The sequence below is a fragment of the Oryctolagus cuniculus genome, chromosome 7, assembly GCF_051225735.1.
Source record: "Oryctolagus cuniculus isolate XC-2025 breed Fujian yellow rabbit chromosome 7, ASM5122573v1, whole genome shotgun sequence".
NCBI classification, from domain to species: domain Eukaryota; kingdom Metazoa; phylum Chordata; class Mammalia; order Lagomorpha; family Leporidae; genus Oryctolagus; species Oryctolagus cuniculus.
Genome location: NC_142873.1, coordinates 24,073,755 through 24,094,942, shown reverse-complemented (window position 1 = coordinate 24,094,942; position 21,188 = coordinate 24,073,755). Strand labels below are relative to the sequence as shown.

The 21,188-nt window shown below is 41.4% G+C and overlaps 1 non-coding gene across 1 annotated transcript; it reads left to right on the top strand.

The window, feature by feature from the left end:
- The first annotated feature begins 13,263 nt into the window (after positions 1–13,263).
- On the top strand, positions 13,264–13,334 carry TRNAY-GUA (transfer RNA tyrosine (anticodon GUA)). The gene has a single exon. It is a non-coding gene; the product is annotated as a tRNA-Tyr (tRNA).
- The last annotated feature ends 7,854 nt before the right edge of the window (positions 13,335–21,188 follow it).

The window sequence follows — 21,188 nt, the reverse complement described above, 5'->3', positions numbered from 1 at the left end:
TTCTCTAGGATTGACCACATACTAGGCCATAAAGCAAGTCTCAGCAAATTCAAAAGAATTAGAATCATACCATGCAGCTTCTCAGACCATAAAGGAATGAAGTTGGAAATTAGCAACTCAGGAATCCCTAGAGCATACGCAAACACATGGAGATTGAACAACATGCTCCTGAATGAACACCGAGTCATTCAAGAAATCAAAAGAGAAATCAAAAGTTTTCTGGAAGTAAATGAGGATAACAGCACAACATACCAAAACTTATGGGATGCAGCAAAAGCAGTGTTAAGAGGAAAGTTTATATCAATAGGTGCCTACATCAAGAAATTGGAAAGGCACCAAATAGATGAGCTTTCAATTTACCTCAAGGATCTAGAAAACCTACAGCAAACCAGACCCAAATCTAGTAGGAGAAGAGAAATAATTAAAATCAGAGAAGAAATCAACAGGATTGAATCCAAAAAAAAAAAAAAACACTACAAAAAATCGGCCAAACGAGGATCTGGTTTTTTGAAAAAATAAACAAAATTGACACCCCATTGGCCCAACTAACTAAAAAAAGAAAAGACCCAAATCAATAAAATCAGAGATGAAAAAGGAAACATAACAACAGACACCACAGAAATAAAAAGAATCATCAGAAATTACTACAAGGACTTGTATGCCAGCAAACAGGGAAACCTATCAGAAATGGATAGATTCCTGGACACATGCAACCTACCTAAATTGAACCAGGAAGACATAGAAAACCTAAATAGACCCATAACTGAGACAGAAATTGAAACAGTAATAAAGGCCCTCCCAACAAAGAAAAGCCCAGGACCAGATGGATTCACTGCTGAATTCTACCAGACATTTAAAGAAGAACTGACTCCAATTCTTCTCAAACTATTGAGAACAATCGAAAAAGAGGGAGTCCTCCCAAATTCTTTCTATGAAGCCAGCATCACCTTAATTCCTAAGCTGGAAAAAGATGCAGCATTGAAAGCCATCTCACCAGTCCAAGTGATCAATTTCAGTTCACAATTGATCATAATGAAAGGACTAAGAGTCAAAGGAAGCACATAAACAAGTCTAGTACCTGCTAATACTAACCGATAGAATAAATAAAGGGGAGAGTGATCCAACATGGGAAGCGAGATACACAGCAGACCCATAGAATGGTGGATGTCCTAAACAGCACTCTGGCCTCAGAATCAGCCCTAAAGGCATGCGGATCTGGCTGAAAAGCCCATGAGAGTATTTCAGGCATGGAAAGCCAAGACACTCTGGCAAAAAAAAAAAAAAACTAAATGAAGGATCTCTGGAAGTGAGATCCCAGTGGAAAGAACAGGTCTTCAAAGAAGGAGGTACCTTTCTCTGAAGGGAGGAGAGAACTTCCACTTTGACTATGACCTTGTCTAAACAAGATAAGAGTCGGAGAACTCAAGGGGCTTCCATAGCCTTGGCAGCTCATGACTGGTGCATAGGGAGATTACTGATGCCATAAACAAGAGTGTCAATTTGTAAAGTCAACAACAGGAGTCACTGTGCACTTACTCCTCATGTAGGATCTCTGTCCTTAATGTGCTGTACATTGAGACTTAATGCTATGATGAGTACTCAAACAGTATATTTCACTTTGTGTTTCTATGGGGGTGTAAACTGTTGAAATCTTTACTTAATGTTTACTAAACTGATCTTCTGTTAAAAAAAAAAGAGAAGCCGGCGCCGTGGCTCAATAGGCTAATCCTCCACCTTGCGGCGCCGGCACACCGGGTTCTAGTCCCGGTTGGGGCGCCGGATTCTGTCCCGGTTGCCCCTCTTCCAGGCCAGCTCTCTGCTATGGCCAGGGAGTGCAGTGGAGGATGGCCCAGGTGCTTGGGCCCTGCACCCCATGGGAGACCAGGAAAAGCACCTGGCTCCTGGCTCCTGCCAGGATCAGCGCGGTGCGCCGGCTGCAGCGGCGGCCATTGGAGGGTGAACCAACGGCAAAGGAAGACCTTTCTCTCTCTGTCTCTCTCTCTCACTGTCCACTCTGCCTGTCAAAAAAAAAAAAAAAAAAGAGAGAGAAGAAATTATCAATTCCCAACTTAACTCTCACTGGGATTAAACATGACAATAGGTCTGATCTGATTTCATCATCATTTAAAAAATCATCTATTATTTTTCACTTTATGTTTGTGTGGGAGTAAACTGTTGAAATCTTTACTTAATGTATGCTAAACTGATCTTCTGTATATAAAGAGAATCGAAAATGAATCCTCATGTGAATGGAAGGGGACAGGGAGTGGGAAAGGGGAGGGATGCAGGTGGGAGAGATGATATGGGGGGGAAGCCATTGTAATCCATAAGCCATACTTTGGAAATTTATATTCATTAAATAAAAGTTAAAAAAATGAAAAAAAGAGAATTACAGACCAATATCCCTGATGAACATAGATGCAAAAATCCTCAATAAAATCCTGTCCAATAGAATGCAACAACACATCAGAAAGCTCATCCACCCAGACCAACTGGGATTTATCCCTGGTATGCAGGGATGGTTCAACATTCGCAAATCAATCAATGTGATTCACCACATTAACAGACTGCAGAAGAAAAACCATATGATTATCTCAATAGATGCAGAGAAAGCATTTGATAAAATACAACACACTTACATGATGAAAACTCTAAGCAAACTGGGTTTGGAAGGAACATTCCTCAATACAATCAAAGCAATCTATGAAAAACCCACAGCCAACATCCTATTGAATGGGGAAAAGTTGGAAGCATTTCCACTGAGATCTGGTACCAGACAGGGATGCCCACTCTCACCACTGCTATTCAATATAGTTCTGGAAGTTCTAGCCAGAGATATTAGGCAAGAAAAAGAAATTAAAGGAATATAAATTGGGAAGGAAGAACTCAAAATATCCCTCTTTGCAGATGATATGATTCTTTATTCAGGGGACCCAAAGAACTCTACTAAGAGACTATTGGACTCATAGAAGAATTTGGCAAAGTAGCAGGGTATAAAATCAATGCACAAAAATCAACAGCCTTTGTATACACAGAAAATGCCATGGCTGAGGAAGAACTTCTAAGATCAATCCCATTCACAATAGCTACAAAAACAATCAAATACCTTGGAATAAACTTAACCAAGGACGTTAAAGATCTCTACGATGAGAATTACAAAATCTTAAAGAAAGAAATAGAAGAGGATACCAAGAAATGGAAAAATCTTCCATGCTCATGGATTGGAAGAATCAATATCATCAAAATGTCCATTCTCCCAAAAGCAATTTATAGATTCAATGCAATTCCAATCAAGACACCGAAGACCTTCTTCTCAGATCTGGAAAAAATGGTGCTGAAATTTATATGGAGACACAGGAGACCTCGAATAGCTAAAACAATCTTGTACAACAAAAACAAAGCTGGAGGCATCTCAATACCAGATTTCAGGACATACTACAGGGCAGTTGTAATCAAAACAGCATGGTACTGGTACAGAAACAGATGGATAGACCAGTGGAACAGATTTGAAACATGAGAAATCAATTCAAACATCTACAGCCAACTCCTATTTGATCAAGGATCCAAAACCAATCCCTGGAGTAAGGACAGTCTATTCAATAAATGATGCTGGGAAAATTGGATTTCCACGTGCAGAAGCATGAAGCAAGACCCCTACCTTTCACCTTACACAAAAATCCACTCAACATGGATTAAAGACTTAAATCTACGACCTGACACCATCAAATTATTAGAGAGCATTGGAAAAACCCTGCAAGATATAGGTACCGGCAATGACTTCTTGGAAAACACCCCAGAAGCACAGGCAATCAAAGCCAAAATTAACATTTGGGGTTGCATCAAATTAAGAAGTTTCTGTACTGCAAAACAAACAGTCAGGAAAGTGAAGAGGCAACCAACAGAATGGGAAAATATATTTGCAAACTATGCAACTAATAAAGGGTTGATAACCAGAATCTACAAAGAAATCAAGAAACTCCACAACATCAAAACAAACAACCCGCTTAAGAGATGGGTCAAGGACCTCAATAGACATTTTTCAAAAGAGGAAATCCAAATGGCCAACAGACACATGAAAAAATGTTCAAGATCACTAGCCATCAGTGAAATGCAAATCAAAACCACAATGAGGTTCCACCTCACCCCGGTTAGAATGGCTCACATTCAGAAATCTACCAACAACAGATGCTGGCGAGGATGTGGGGAAAAAGGGACACTAACCCACTGTTGGTGGGAATGCAAACTGGTTAAGCCACTATGGAAGTCAGTCTGGAAGATTCCTCAGAAACCTGAATATAACCCTACCATTCAACCCAGCCATCCCACTCCTTGGAATTTACCCAAAGGAAATGAAATTGGCAAACAAACAAGCAGTCTGCACATTAATGTTTATTGCAGCTCAATTCACAATAGCTAAGACCTGGAACCAACCCAAATGCGTATCAACAGTAGACTGGATAAAGAAATTATGGGACATGTACTCTATAGAATACTATACAGCAGTCAAAAACAACGAAACCCAGTCATTTGCAACAAGATGGAGGAATTTGGAAAACATCATGCTGAGTGAATTAAGCCAGTCCTAAAGGGAAAATATCATATGTTCTCCCTGATCGGCGACAACTAACTGAGCACCAAAGGGGAAACTTGTTGAAATGAAATGGACACTATGAGAAACAGTGACTTGATCAGCTCTTGTCCTCACGGTTGATGTACAATGTAATACTTTATCCATTTTAGTATTTTTTTTGTTCTAGTACCACTGGTTGAACTCTGTAATTAACACACAATTATTCTTAGGTGTTTACATTTTAACTGAAAAGTGATCCCTGTTAGGAATTTGGAAAACATCATGTTGAGTGAAATAAGCCAATCCCAAAGGGACAAATACCACTTGTTCTCCTTGATAGGTGACAACTAACTGAGCACCAAAAAGGAAACCTGTTAAAGTGAAATGAACACTATGAGAAACGGTGACTTGATCAGCCCTCACCCTGACTGTTGATGAGCAACTTGACATGTTATCCCTCTTAGTATTTTTTTGTTTGTTCTACTTAATACTTTTGGTTGAATACTGTAATCAATACACAATTCTTCTTAAGTGCTGAAACTTAACTGAAAAGTGATCGCTGTTAAATATAAGAGTGGGAATAAGAGAGGGAAGAAATGTGCAATTCAGGACATGCTCAAGCTGACTTGCCTCAAACGGTGGAGTTAGAGACATACCAGGGGATTCGAATTCAATCCCATCGAGGTGGCATGTACCAATGCCATCTCACTAGTCCCAGTGATCAATTTCTGTTCACAATTGATCATAATGATAGGACTAAGAACCAAAGGGATCACATAAACAAGAATAGTGTCTGCAAATACTAGCTGATAGAATCAAAAAGGGAGAGAATGATCCAACATGGGAAGTGAGATACACAGCAGACCCATAGAATGGCAAATTTCCTAACAGCACTCTGGCCTCAGAATCAGCCCTTAAGGCATGCGGATCCGGCTGAAATGCCCATGAGAGTATTTCAGGCATGGAAAGCCAAGACACTCTGGGGGAAAAAAAACCTAAATGAAAGATCTCCATGAGTGAGATCCCAGTGGAAAGAATGGGTCATCAAAGAAGGAGGTACCTTTCTCTGAAGGGAGGAGAGAACTTCCACTTTGACCATGGCCTTGTCTAAATATGATCAGAGTCAGTGAACTCAGGGGGCTTCCATAGCCTTGGCAGCTGATGACAAGAGCCTAGGGTGATTAATGATGCCATAGACAGGAGTGTCAATTGGTAAAGTCAACAACAGGAGTCACTATGCACTTACTCCTCATGTAGGATCTTTGTCCTTAGTGTGCTGTACATTGAGATTTAATGCTATAACTAGTACTCAAACAGTATTTTTCACTTTATGTTTCTGTGTGGGAGCAAACTGTTGAAATCTTTACTTGGTGTATGCTAAACTGATCTTCTGTATATAAAGAGAATTGAAAATGAATCTTGATGTGAATGGAAGGGGAGAGGGAGGGGATAGGGGAGGGTTGCGGGTTGGAGGGACGTTATGGGGGGGGAAACCATTGTAATCCATATTCTGTGCTTTGGAAATTTATATTCATTAAAAAAAGATAAAAAAAAAGAAAGACATAAGTCTACACAAGTATGTCTAGAGAATAAAAACTGAAAAATGTTGCATCTTTCCCAACTCATTTTGTGAGTCTGAGCTTGCTCTTTAAGAAAAGTGTGGCTAACCCACTGTTGGTGGGAATGCAATCTGGTCAAGCCACTATGGAAGTCAGTCTGGAGATTCCTCAGAAACCTGAAGATAACCCTACCGTTCGACCCAGCCATCCCACTCCTTGGAATTTACCCAAAGGAGTTTAAATTGATAAAGAAAAAAGCGGTCTGCACCCTAATGTTTATTGCAGCTCAATTCACAATAGCTAAGACCTGGAACCAACCTAAATGCCCATCAACGGTAGACTGGATAAAGAAATTATGGGATATGTACTCTTTAGAATACTACACCGCAGTAAGAAACAACGAAATCCAGTCATTTGCAACAAAATGGAGGAATCTGGAACACATCATGCTGAGTGAAATAAGCCAGTCCCAAAGGGACAAATACCATATGTTCTCCCTGATCGGTGACAACTGACTGAACACCAAAAAGGAAACCTCCTGAAGTGAAATGGACACTATGGGAAACGGTGACTTGATCAGCATAGCCCTGACTGTTAATGAACAACTTAATACATTATCCCTCTTAGTAGTTTTTTTGTCTGTTCTACTTAATATGACTGGTTTAATTCTGTAATTAATACACAGTTATTCTTAAGTGTTGAAAATTAACTGAAATGTGATCCCTGCTATAAGAGTGGGAATAAGAGAGGGAAGAGATGTACAATTTGGGACATGCTCAAGCTGACTTGCCCCAAATGGTAGAGTTAGAAACATACCAGGGGATTCCAATTCAATCCCATCAAGGTGGCATGTACCAATGCCATCTCACTAGTCCAAGTGATCAATTTCAGTTCACAATTGATCATAATGAAAGGACTAAGAGTCAAAGGGAGCACATAAACAAGTCTAGTACCTGCTAACACTAACCAATAGAATAAATAAGGGGGACAGTGATCCAACATGGGAAGTGAGATACTCAGCAGACTCATAGAATGGCAGATGTCCTAAATAGCACTCTGGCCTCAGAATCAGCCCTAAAGGCACTCGGATCTGGCTGAAAAGCCCATGAGAGTATTTCAGGCATGGAAAGCCAAGACACGCTGGCAAAAGATCTGTGTGAGTGAGATCCCAGTGGAAAGAACAGGTCTTCAAAGAAGGAGGTACCTTTCTCTGAAGGGAGGAGAGAACCTCCACTTTGACTATGACCTTGTCTAAACAAGATAAGAATCGGAGAACTCAGAGGGCTTCCATAGCCTTGGAAACTCATGACTGGAGCATAGGGAGATTACTGATGCCATAGACAGGAGTGTCAATTGATAAAGTCAACAACAGGAGTCACTGTGCACTTACTCCTCATGTAGGATCACTGTCCTTAATGTGCTGTGCATTGAGATTTAATGCTATAACGAGTACTCAAACAATATATTTCACTTTGTGTTTCTATGGGGGTGCAAACTGTTGAAATCTTTACTTAATGTATACTAAACTGATCCTCTGTAAAAAAAAAAAAAAAAAAGAAATTATCAACTCCCAACTTGACTCTCACTGGGATTAAACATGACAATAGGTCTGATCTGATTTCATCATCATTTAAAAAAAATCATCTATTATTTTTCACTTTATGTTTCTGTGTGAGAGCAAACTGTTGAAATCCTTACTTAATGTATACTAAGCTGATCTTCTGTATATTAAGATAATCGAAAATGAATCTTGATGTGAATGGAAGGGGACAGGGAGTGGGAAAGGGGAGGGTTGTGGGTGGGAGGGACGGTATGGGGGGGGGAAGCCATTGTAATCCATAAATCGTACTTTGGAAATTTATATTCATTAAATAAAAGTTAAAAAAATAAAATAAATTTTTAAAATTAAAAAAAAAGAAAAGTGTGGGAATGAGGTGAAGAGAAAGGCATTTCGCTAAGAGGTTAAGATATTTGGAATGCCCACATTCCATGTTGGAGTGCCTGGATTCAGGTCCCAGCTTCACTCCCAATTCCAGCTTCCTACTAATATGAAACATTGGAGACAACAGGTGATAGTTCAAGTACTTGAGTCTCTGCCTCCCATGTAGAACCTCTTGATTGAGTTTTTGGATCCTGACTTCTGCCTGTCCCTGCCCTGGCTGTTGTGGGCAATAGGGGAGTGATCTCTGTCTCTGTCCCTCTCTCCCTCTCTTTCCCTGTCATTCTATCTTTCACATAAATAAATAAATTTTAAAAGAATCGAGAGATGGTATCAGAAAACAATAGACCAATCACAATTACTAACTTAAATTTTAAAGATTATAAACAAAGGATTTTTAAAAATCAAATTCAGCTTTACATAAAAAAGAGTAACACATAACTATGTTAATTTTATTCCAAAAATGCAAGATTGGCTTAATACTAGAAAAATCTATCTTTGTAATTCCCTGCTACCAGATATAGCAAATGCTATTGTTGCTTTAATGATATATAGCACCTATCATTTCTGTGCATGCAGGCCCAAATGTCAATGGTCAGCACCTAAGACTTGATATCTGAGGGCTTTGTTAGTATCCTAGAATATGTAACAGGCTAAAGGTATCAAGAAAATAGTATCTCAGCTTCCAGAGCTGCCTTTAACCAATGATTGTTGAGAGTTGGTGAGTAAGTATACCAGTTCCCTTGTTCTTTCAGGATGGACAATCTGGGGCATATTAGACATTCTTACAGAGTTCCCTAACAGTATTAAGCACCACTTGCTTATAATGGTAACATGCCCAATACCTAACTTTGTTAACTTCCTTTCTCAGTGTATCTTATCCACTCCCTACTGGTGTTTCCTAGGCTTATTGCCCAACTAAACTGCTTGATATCAAATTCTGATTTCCGGATCTACTTCTGGAGAAATCCAGACTAAGACAACAGATTAAAGGAGAAAAATAATGTGATCATTAAAATAGATGAAGAAAAGCATCCCATCAAAACTAACACACGTTCATGATTCTTAAAATATTTGTCAAAGTAGGACAAGCTTTCTACCTCCTTAATATGTTTCAAGATACTTTCCTCCAATACAAAAATAAATGCCATGTAATGGTGGGGTGTTGAAAGCTTTCTGCTGAAAATTTAAACAAGACAAAAATGTTCATTATCACCACTTCTGTTAATATATATATATATATATATATATATATATATATATATATATATATAGTAGAGGTGTTAACCAGGACAGTAAGGCCAGGAAAAAATAAACCAAAACTTTTAAAGGAGAAAGAAAACCATTATTACTTGCAGATTACATGACTGCATATATAGAACATAAAACAGGCCTATAAGCATGTTATTAGAATTGATTAGCAAGTCTAAGAATATTGTTGGGCTAAAATTAGTTATATTTCAATGTACTAGCAACAAATTTAAGGAAATGAAAATAAAAAGATTCTACTTACAATAATATATCGAATTTCAAGGAATAAATCTTACCAAAGATGTGCAAAATCTTGCACCATTATGGAACATTGTTGAGAGAAATTGAAGAAGATCTAAAACATAGAGAAGATATACTATTTAATATTATAAATATGTCAATTTTGCCTACGTTTATCTAGAACATCAATGCAATCTTGATCAAAATGTCAAAATAATGTGTGTGTGATTTGACAAGAAGTTTCAAAAATGTATATGGAAGTAAAGAAGTCAAAATAGCTAAGGCAGTCTTTTTTTTTTTTTTTTTGGACAGGCAGAGTTAGACATTTTGGACAGGTTTTTGCGCCCCAATTCAGTTTCCATTTCCCTCTTTTAATTTAATATACTCTTTGATTTGGTCTAATAATTTTGTATGTGAAGGCTTTGGAAGATGAATTCCAACATTTATTGTTTCTATCAACTTTGATGAATGATAGCTAATCTCCTTGTGAGATGTTTATTTGTCGAGCAAATAGTTTGTATAACTTAACCATGAGTGGAAATAAGAGAGAGAGGAGATGTACTGGTCGGCACATGCTCACTCAGACTTACCCCTATTGCTAGACCTAGAAATGTGTCAAAGGGATCACATAAAAAAGACTACTGTCTGCTAATAATAACTGATAGAATTAAAAAGGAGAGAAGGATCCAACATGGAAAGTGGGATGGATACACATCAGACTCATAGAATGGCAGATGTCCTAAACAGCACTCTGGCCTCAGAATCAGCCCTTAAGACATTCGGATCTGGCTAAAAATCCCAGAAGAGTTTCTTAGGCATGGAAAGCCAAGACACTGTGGCAAAAAAAAGACCTAAATGAAAGATCTCTATGAGTGAGATCCCAGTGGAAACAACGGCCCATCAAAGAAGAAGTTACCTTTCTCTGAAGGGAGGAGAGGACTTCCACTTCAACTATGGCCTTGTCTAAATAAGATCAGAATTGGTGAACTCACGAGGCTTCCATAGTCTTGTCAGCTCATGACAAGAGCCTCAGATGATTACTGACGTCATAAATAAGAGCGTCAATTGTTAAATCACCCCAGGAGTCACTGTGCACCTACTCCCCATGTAGGATCTCTGTCCTTAATGTGTTGTACTATGCGAATTAACGGTAAAACTACTATTCAAACAGTACTTTATACTTTGTGTATCTGTGTTGGTGCAAACTGTTGAAATCTTTACTTAGTATATACTAAGTTGATCGTCTGTATATACAGATAATTGAAAATGAATCTAGATAAAGAATGGGATGGGAGAGGAAGTGGGAGATGGGATGGTTGCATGTGGGAGGGAGGTTATAGGGGGAAAAACCGCTATAATCCAAAAGTTGTACTTGGGAAATTTACATGTATTAAATAAAAGTTGAAAAAAAAACTTAACCATGTGTCAGTCCTATATTAAATGCTTTACATGGATTAAATCAGTTTTATTTACAGAATAATCCATCAAGTGTATTGTCTCCATTTTGTATATCACATAGCTGAGGTATCAGGACAGGAAGTCATCTGCCAAAGTCTTGTAGCTGAGGCTGAACTTGAACATAGGTTTTCTAGTTTCTGATTCCTTGCTGTTGATAGCCACATTATTCTGCTTCTTTTGGGCTTGTATTTGCGAAAAGTCTATTCATGGGACTTCTTTGAAGCTTGTTTTCTGATGCACGCCTTTAAGGAGAACTTTCAATTGACTAGGAGCCTATGGTACTACTCACCTGACTCTAGCTTGAAATAACTGTTGTAGGAACCAACATTGTGGCACAGTAGGTTAAGTCGCTGCCTGTGACATGAGCATCTCTTCTGACTCAGCTCTCTGCTAATAAGCCTAGGAAGATAGTGGAAGATTGCCCAAGTGCCTGGGCCCCTTCCACCCACATGGGAGACCTGGATGGAGTTCCAGGCTCCTGGCTTCTGCTTGACACAGCCCTGGCTGTTGGAGCCACTTGGAGGGTGAATCAGCAACTCGCTTTCTCTCGCTCTTGCTCTCGCTCTTTCTCTCTCCTCCCATCCCCTCTCTCTCTGCTGTAACTATGCCTTTAAAATAAATAAATAACTGTTTAAAAATAGGCAACTGCATTTAGCTTTTCTGATCAGTTACAGAGAGCAAATTTAGGGCCCAAATTGAGCCTGTGGCTATAGATTCTCAGAATTAGTTTTCTTTCTCCTATCTGCTAATTCACTCCTTCCTTATGAGCTCAGTACTTCTGATATTTTGTCTTTATGCAAAGATGTTTCCTTTCTGATTCCTCACCACATGGGATGTGGTGGTTAAGACTTTGTCATTGGGGGCCAGCACTGTGGTGTAACAGGTAAAGCCGCCACCTGCAGTGGTGGCATCCCCTATGGGTGCCAGTTCAAGTCCCGGCTGCTCCACTTCCTATCCAGCTCTCTGCTATGGCCCGGGAAAGCAGTAGAAGACAGTGCAAGTCCTTGGGCCCCTGCACCTGCATGGAAGACCCAGAAGAAGCTCCTGGTTCCTGGCTCCTGGTTTCAGATTGGCACAGTTCTGGCCGTTGCGACCAACTGGGGAGTGAACCAGCAGAGAGAAGACTTTCTCTCTCTCTCTCTCTCTCTCTCTCTCTCTCTCTCTCTCTCTGCCTCTCCTTCACTCTGTATGTAACTCTGACTTTCAAATAAATAAATAAATCTTTAAAAAAAAAAAAAAAAAGAATTTGTCATTGAAGATGTCTGCTCAGCCTTCTACCACTGACCTGGATCACCAGAACCCAGAGACATCCCAGGTCTCGAGCTACTTCAGCTCCCACCTTCCTGACTCAGGCTGATGCCTAATCCCCATCTCTGGGGAGTTATTTTGCCTTCCTGCTGAGTCATCCAAACTTTCTACTTTTTGTTTGGAAGTCCACCCTGGTGTAGCAAAGAAAATTCTGGAGGACTTTAATGTCAGGGTAGAAACCAGTGTTGCTTCAGCATGTGGGAAAGAGAAATAAATCCCCAGAGGAGGTTAGGGGCAGTGTGTGACAGACAGGGGTTTACCAGCTCCTGTGACAATAGCGAAGAAGAGTGTGGCAGTGACTGAAGCAGTGGAAAGGTGCTAAAGAGATCATAGTTTTCAACCACACAGAACTGGGGTTTGCCCACTATCAGAACTCTGGGTCAAACAGACTTATTCTCTGGTGGCGTTTCTGGCCTTTGAACTATATTAGCATTTGTCCTTTAATGTTTGGGGAGATTTCTAAATTTACTCAGCCTCCTACTTCTTGGAATAGTTCATTCTCCATCACTCTCCATTTACACTAACCAAGGAAGGAAGTCTTAGATTGTAACTTTATAGAAAGTGCTATGAACTGAATATTGGGCCACAAGGGTCAGACCTCAACTCTCTCATTAAGTGTATCAGGATGGTCACCCCAACTATATTGAGTTTCTGTTTGTAGGTACCTACCATGGCAGGTACCTGCTGTTGACTTTGAAGACCTGTCTAAGCCAAAGTCAGTGCTTCCAGGCTGCTACTTACACTCAGGAACTGAAGGCAGAGAAGACAACAGGCTCCAGGGTTTCTGAACAAGGGGGCCTGCCTCTTGTTATACAGTAGGTTGATGAGTTTTCACTGAGCAGGCCTGGCAGCTCCTAAGGTGGCAAATTATAGGTTACAAATGAGCTGGGTACACCCAACACAACTGAAAGGCATTAATCAAGCATCAATTGTTAGGAGTGGGTATAGCTCAGGGGTAGAGCATTTGACTGTAAATCAAATGTCCCCAGTTCAAATCTGGGTGTCCCCTGTTTTCTAGCCCTTGAAAAAAAGAGTGCCTGAATCTCAACTTTTTTTTTACTAGACGCCAGGGTAAAGAACCAGAAAATGGTGAGGCTTTATTATTATGGTTATTCATAATCCCAAATATAAATTAGAATCATCTAAAGAGTCTATCAAGGTGCCATTTCCCTCGCCCTACCCAGACCAATTACATGGGAAGGTACAGGGTGGGGCCCAGATATGTGAGAACACCTCATTGTCTTCTGGTCTGCAATGGAGGCTTTAAATGTCTCTGTAGAACTTCCAGGAAACTGATCAGACCAAGGCTGGTTCATTGCAGCTCTGTCTGCCCAGCCCGTGTTCTTACCTCCTCTTCCTCATCCTCATGTGTACAACACTTGTAACTCAACCTTAACAGCCTCTTCCCGAAACAACTGCATTTTGGCATTTCTCAGGTTATTTTAGTTTTCTCCTTTCCCAGACCAGGCATTCCCCCTGGGATGGGATGGAATTGGTCTTTTCTTTCCATGCCAAACTACAAGGACCTCTGATTCAATGAAAGAGCATCCTAAGGCCCAGAGGACAAAACATCAATGCAGTACAGCATCCATCAAGTTCTACCTTGTGCTTAGGTTGTGTAACTGTTACAGGTAACTTGTCTTAGTCAAGCTTTCACAGCAAGCTTCTGAGAAAGGATCAGTGAATTCTAGCAAGCATACCCAAACTAAAGAATAGGATGGCTTTCTGTGGTTTGAAGAAACAAAAATAATTTTTTCAATTGAAATCCCCAGAATTCATCATAATTCTTATATATAACAACCACAAGTACAATTCATGATCTTTATTATACCTTATACTAATAATCCTTTTATGATATGTTACAGTAACTTCCTAAAATACATTTGAAGATTCCACAGATTTATGAAACAACAGACAGCAAGAAAGTCCTTAAGAATGGGAGTAGGAGAGTGAGGAGGAAGAGGCGTTGGAGTGTGGATGGGAGGGCAGGTATGGTGGGAAGAATCACTATATTCTTAAAGTTGTATTTACAGAAAAATTGTTATACATTCAAAAAAAATAAACTCTTACTCTTTTTACATTAAAGGGTAGGGGGGAGAACAGAAAAGAAATAGCCATTTAGGATAGAGCCTGGTCAGGTCTAGTCTTACTTAAGGCTTTGTTTAAGTTGACAAGTTAGAAAATAGCACTTCTGGGGGCCAGCACTGTGGCATAGCAGGTTGAACCACTGCCCACAAAATATGGGCACCAGTTCAAGATCTGACTGCTCCACTTCTAATCCAGCTCCCTGCCTGGGAAAGCAATAGAAGATGGTCCAAGTCCTCGGGCCCCTGCCACCCACATGGGAGACCCAGAAGAAGCTCCTAGGAGTTTCTGGCTGTGGTAGCCATTTGGGGAGTGAACTGGCAGATGGAAGATATCTTGTATTTCCTTGTATCAGGCTCTCCCCATCCTCAATGATGCCTTAACAAATATTTAAGATTCTCTAAAATTTAGTAGGAACTTCTAGAACCAGGCCTGCCTCTTGGCATTTCAAGAATGCTAAGACCTGGCTCCATCAGTGTTCACAAACTCCACTCCACTGTAGCTAACAAGAAGCACAGTGAGGCAGAGATTGAGTATTTTCCCCAGTATCTGTTCTATCCCCCTTCTTTGTTATCAGCTGGCCACGTAGCTTCACAGCCCCTTGGAGTTCAGTGAATTCATATGCATAAGTTTGGTCAATGAGATGTAGGTACAAGTGATGGCTGTTTCTACTGAGAGAAGCTGGTCTTTCCTCCTCCCCTGCTGGCTGAGAGGTAGACATGATGCCAAGGTGGATGGTGCAATGTTGGACTATGACAAGACCTTTTGGATGAAAACCAAGCAAGTTAAAACAACCAGAAACCCCTGACTGGACTCTCAATCATGTCCTGAGCTCTTCTGAGACTTTCCATGTGAACCATCTACCTTCTTTATAGCATCCTTCTGCTTCCATGGGTGCACATTTCCACCTTTGATCTAGTCATTTCTAGAATAAATTAAAGAGCCAGAAAAATGGTCCCAATGCAGATCTTTTTTTTAAGATTTATTTTTATTTGAAAGTCAGAGTTCCACAGAGAGAGAAGGAGAGGCAGAGAGAGAGAGAGAGAGGGAGAGAGAGGTCTTCCATCTGAGGGTTCACTCCCCAACTGGCCACAGTGGATGGAGCTGAACCAATCTGAAGCCAGGAACCAGGAGCTTCTTCTGGGTCTCACACGCAAGTGCAGAAGCCCAAGGAGTTGGGCCATCTTCTCCTGCTTTCCCAGGCCATAGTGCCGGCCCCACAACTGCAAATCTATGCCAGTCTGACCACAACTGGTTCCCCCTCTGCTATGGAGCAGTGATTCTGTTCCTTTCTAATTCACCTCTTCATTTCTCACAGTAAGCAGTGGACACAGTCCTACCTCATTTATTCTTTTTGCAATGCCTCATTTCCTACTTAAGACCAAAGCCATGTGGTGTGAGGTCCCTCAGCATCCTTATGCTGCTTTGTATCTTTATCTTTCATTCATCCTTCCATTCTAAGAAAGGAAAATACCCTCCTCCCCCTTAGAGCACAATCTGTTCTTGATTTACCCCTCCTGCTCTCCCAGGGATCTTGTTCCATCAGTTATATTCTTTGTTCACACATTTGTACACATTCATGTATTTGTTGGCTTTTCACTATTTACAAGGAGCCAGTGGCACAAGTTTGTAATAATTATGGTGAATTGTGACATGTGGTACGTACAGAGCCATGGGGACACAGGGCAGGAGACTCACTTCTCAGAAGCATGGAGGAAGTCATCCCAGGAGAACCTGATCCTCTACCAGGCCCCTTCTGTCTGCTCCACTTCACTGAAACTGCTTTTGTGAGAGTCATTGGTGACCACCTATTGTGGTCAGTCTTCAACTCAACATCTCAGTTGACACTAGGGCTGTCATTCTTGTTTGGTTATTTTCTTTACCTTTCACTGCTACTTTTTCTCTGTCTCTTCTACCAGTTCCTCCTTCACATCCCAATTCCTAAACATTTAAGGGTCAAAGACTTTGTACCCAGACTGGTCCTCTTTGCAACTCTCATTTCCTCGGTGATTTCTTTCTGTCCCATGACTTCAGTGGGATGGTAACTTTCACACTTGTATCTTTAGCCACAACTCCAGCTTCATTTTAGACAACTCCACTTGGCTGTTCAGCAGATGGCTGAATTTATATTTCCAAGGTCGAACTCCTGATTTCTATCACCTGCTCAGATTTTGTTTCTACTATATTCTGTCAGTTGCTTAGGCCAAAAATCTCAGTTATTCTTGACTTTTCTCTTTTTCTCACACCTTGAATTCAAATGATTGACAAATCCTGTTCATCTGACCACTCCTCATTGCCTCCACCATTAACAACAAAGCCACAGTCATCTCTCTCCCAGATCATTGCAAAAATTTCCCAAATGTTTATCCCTGCTTCCATCCTTGTCCCCTAATCCTCTTATGGCAACCAGAGTGGGGAAAATCAGGTTATGGCACTCTTCTGCACAAAATTCGCCAATAGCTTTCCATCTCATTCAGAGTAAAAAATAATACCTTTCCATGATCTAGCCCAGTGGAAAGCAATGTAGACATGGTCTCTTGAAACCCATAAGAGAGAGATATATACCAATACTAATAAAAATAGAAAACTATGAGAAAAACTAGTTGGCAAGGGGCAGGGGTTTTATTTTAATGGTATTAATAGAATACATAGCCTGTTTCAGGATGCAGGGACATTTCTCATGAGGAAGTGATATCAGAGTCATTTTATGACACACTCATGGTATAAAATATTTGTGGTAGTCTGCTATATGCAAAAGCAGTCTGTGCGCCATTGCAGTTATTATAGAAGTTTCTCTTATGGGTGGCCACACAGCTGTCCATTTTAGCCACCTGATCTGTATCTGGGATTCAGTTCCTTTGCCAGATCAGGGCTCTGCATGGTGAAATAGGATGTAATCACCCCCCAAACTCCCCCAACATACACACACCCCGTCTTTGCCCACTTCCCCAATCTCTCTGCCCTCCCCAACCCTGCCTCTATGTGTGCTTGATTCTCCAAACACATTAAGCTCTCTAGAGAAAATAGTTCTAGATATTCTACATCTAGACGGAATATAGAGACATCTAGACATATCCCAGACTGCCATGTGAAGACACTAGGAGGCAGTCTCAACTGCAGGCTGCACCCTGAGGAGACAAGTATTCCTTTAGGATATAGATGCTGCCTTCATAGTTGAGGCTTGCTGCTTCTCTCTCTCTCTCTCTCTCTCTCTCTCTCTCTCTCTCTCTCCCTCCCTCCCTATTGTAGAGGAAAGTACTCTACAAAAGGAAGGGCAAGAAAATTTTGGAGGAAAATTTGACTAACTGCCTTCCTTGAATCTACCCTCTTCTTCTTGAACTTCTTGGATATTTGTCACCATATCTGGCTTTGCTAAGAGCCCACCACCCCTACCCTACCAGATGGTCAGTCATAGTTGGAGTTCCAATTTGCAGCTGTCTATTAGATAGTAGCCTCCTAGCCAGAGGTGAATCCAGCTATTGCTGCAGCAACCTTGGAGTCTCCCTACAATTAGCAATGCAGATGGAAAAATTTATTCAATTTTCCCTCCCAGCAGGCAGCAAGGACACTTTCAGAAGGGAGTGAGGATGCAGGAGGAAGGGGGCCAGGGCAACCAGAGCCACTGCAGCTGATTCCTCCTTTTTTTTTTTTTTTTTTTTTTTTTTTTTTTTTTTTTGACAGGCAGAGTGGACAGTGAGAGAGAGAGGCAGAGAGAAAGGTCTTCCTTTTACCGTTGGTTCACCCTCCAATGGCCGCCGTGGCCGGCGCGCTGCGGCCAGCGCACCGCGCTGATCCAATGGCAGGAGCCAGGAGCCAGGTGCTTTTCCTGGTCTCCCATGGGGTGCAGGGCCCAAGCACCTGGGCCATCCTCCACTGCACTCCCTGGCCACAGCAGAGGGCTGTCCTGGAAGAGGGGCAACCCAGACAGAATCCGGCACCCCAACTGGGACTAGAACCCGGTGTGCCGGCGCCGCTAGGCGGAGGATTAGCCTAGTGAGCCGCGGCGCCGGCCAGCTGATTCCTTCTTAAGATTCTCTCCAGCAGGAGCACAGGTCAGCTGGTTACCTCCACAGATAGGTGCAATACCAGACGCATTCTGCAAAGGACATTCCAGGGACAGTCATTGGCTCCTTGAAGGGTCAGCACAGTCGCAATTGGATTGAGAAGACAAGACAATAGAGCTTAGGGGGCCAGTACTGTGGTTTAGCAGGTAAAACTACCACCTGTAGTTCCAGCATCCCATATGAGTTCCGGTTCCAGTCCCAGCTGCTCCACTTCCAATCCATCTCCCTGCTGATGGCCTGAGAAAGCAGCAGAAGATATCCCAAGTGTTTGAGCCCCTGCATCCATGTGACTTCGGCATCACCCAGCCCTAGCCCTTGAGGTCATCTGGGAAGTGAGCCAGCGAACGGAAGTTCTCTGTCTCTCCCTCTCTGTAACTCTGACTTTCAAGCAAAATACATAAATCTTTGAAAAAATACTGCTTGGAGTCAGTGGGTCCTTTCCATGCAGAGGGGCCCTCAGTTTCCTCCTTCCCCATATGAGGCCACCAGGATTGTACAAAAGCCACCTTCACCTGTCTTTCTTGCCTTCAGGAGGGCTCCCTAGCAACTCCCCTTCCCCTCTTCTATGGAGAAAGGAGCTTGTCAATTTATCCCACCTCGTGGGAGATTTCTGCTGAGCAAGAGCCTAGCCCTCCTTCTTCCTCTTGCTAGAAGACGCCCTTTGACAGGTTGTCACCATTGTGTCAACTTTATTGCAAGCCTCCAGTGCCTTTGGTGATCTGTGTTCCTCTCATGATTTTCTCTGCCTCCCACAAGGTTCCTGTGCCTCCCTGGGTGTGTCCTCAGTCTGCCATCCTGACACCTGGGAGGCCTCTGGGGGAGCTGTAGGAGGGCAGGTTAGAAAAGACAGGTATGAGAGGGAGCTGCTGTGCAACTAGCCATGGGTGTGGCTGAGGGTCCAGGGTATCAGGTGTGTCAGGGCTGGGTGCAGGTGGCAAGCTGCAAAGGTGTCCTAGCCTACAGCAGTGTGCTCTTTGCCTTCAGACCAACCAGGTACATCGTGGCATACTACTGGGTGGATGCTGAGTCCTGGTATGTAAAGCAAGAGTGACAACACCAGAAGAGAGGGGCTGAAAACCCAAAGAGAACAGAAATGCCTGGAAATAACATGGTGGAGGAAATGGATGAAGGAGAGGTGGCCAGGGGCCTCAGATTTGGAACCATATGGGATCTGAGGAAAGAAGAGAAGCCAGGGGAACAAAAGCAAGACAGAATTTCCAGAGAATATTTGTGTTGCTTCCTCTCATTTATGTTTAACCACCTAACAGAGTCAGTACCTGCAAGGTTGAACATATGTGGACATTGGGCATAAGTCAGAGGAAGATCCCCCTACACACTCCTGAGGCTCTTCATGTGTTCCTGGAAGATTACCATCAGGCTATTATACTTTTTATTTGAAAGGCAGAGTTACAGAATGAGAGAGAGAGAGAGAGAGAGAGAGAGAGAGAGAGAGAGATTCCATCTGCTGGTTCACTCCCAAAATGGCTGCAATGGCCAGGGCTGACCAGGCTGAAGCCAGGAGCCTGTACCTCCATCCGGGTCTCCCACATGGGTGCAGGGGCACAAGTAATTGGGCCATCTTCCACTGATTTACCAGGTGAATTAGCAGGATCAGAAGTAGACTCGATGTCAGCATTGCAGTCTGCAACTTAATCCACTATACCACAATGTCAGCCCCTGGTCTACTAATTAATATTAACATCATCAACTGTTTGATATGATATACATATATATTTATATATGTGTGTATGTAGGTATATATATGTATATATCGGTGTATATATATATATATTTAGGTATATAGGTGTATCTATATATAGGTATATAGTGTATATATATATGTATGCATACATATACCTTTGTATTGTGTATAATCTTTTTCTTGTGCACAATACTTTATTAAAGTCAAAATGAGCTCACATCACATATAAATCATACCATTTGTTTTGAGTTAATTGTCTCATTTAAGCATCTTCATGACAATACTCTGGACCCATTCGCTTACTTTTGTGTCATATCCCATCCTATGAGTATGTCATACTTTTCTGAGAGACTGAGAGACACAGAGAGCTCCAGTTCATTTACTCATTCTCCAAATGACAACAGCCAGGGCTTGGCTGATGCCCGAGCTTGAAGCCAGAAACTCAACCCAGGTCTCCCATGTGGGAGCCAGGAACCCAAACACATGGGCCATTACCATTGTTTCCCACAGTCTGTATTATCAGGAAGCTTAAGTCAGAGATAGAGCTGAAGTTTGAATCAAAGCATTCCAATGTGGATGTGCTTTAATGTTTTTAACCATAATGTTTTTAACTTAGAATGTTTTTCACCAATTTTCTGTATGTGGAAATTTAAATGGTTTCCAGGTTTTTTGCCAATTTTTAAAAAAACTTTCAATGAAGGATAACTATGTACACTTTTTTGTTTTACAAAGGTAATATCCTTTTTGTGAAAATGTTGGATGTTAAATAAAAGTACATTTTTTAAAAAGCTAAAGTCATAATTCTACACAGAAAACACATTTTGGAATATACATTTTCATTTGAATGCATTGTCATGAACATTTTTATGCCATTAAATAGTCTCCCAAGAAAGGGTTGGCACAGAGAAGGTACTGTCACCTGGTTGCAGCTTTGTCCCCAATCCAGTGCACCTGACATGAACAAGCATCTGGGTAATTTTTAGGGTCTCTCAGCTGTAAATGTCAACAAGGC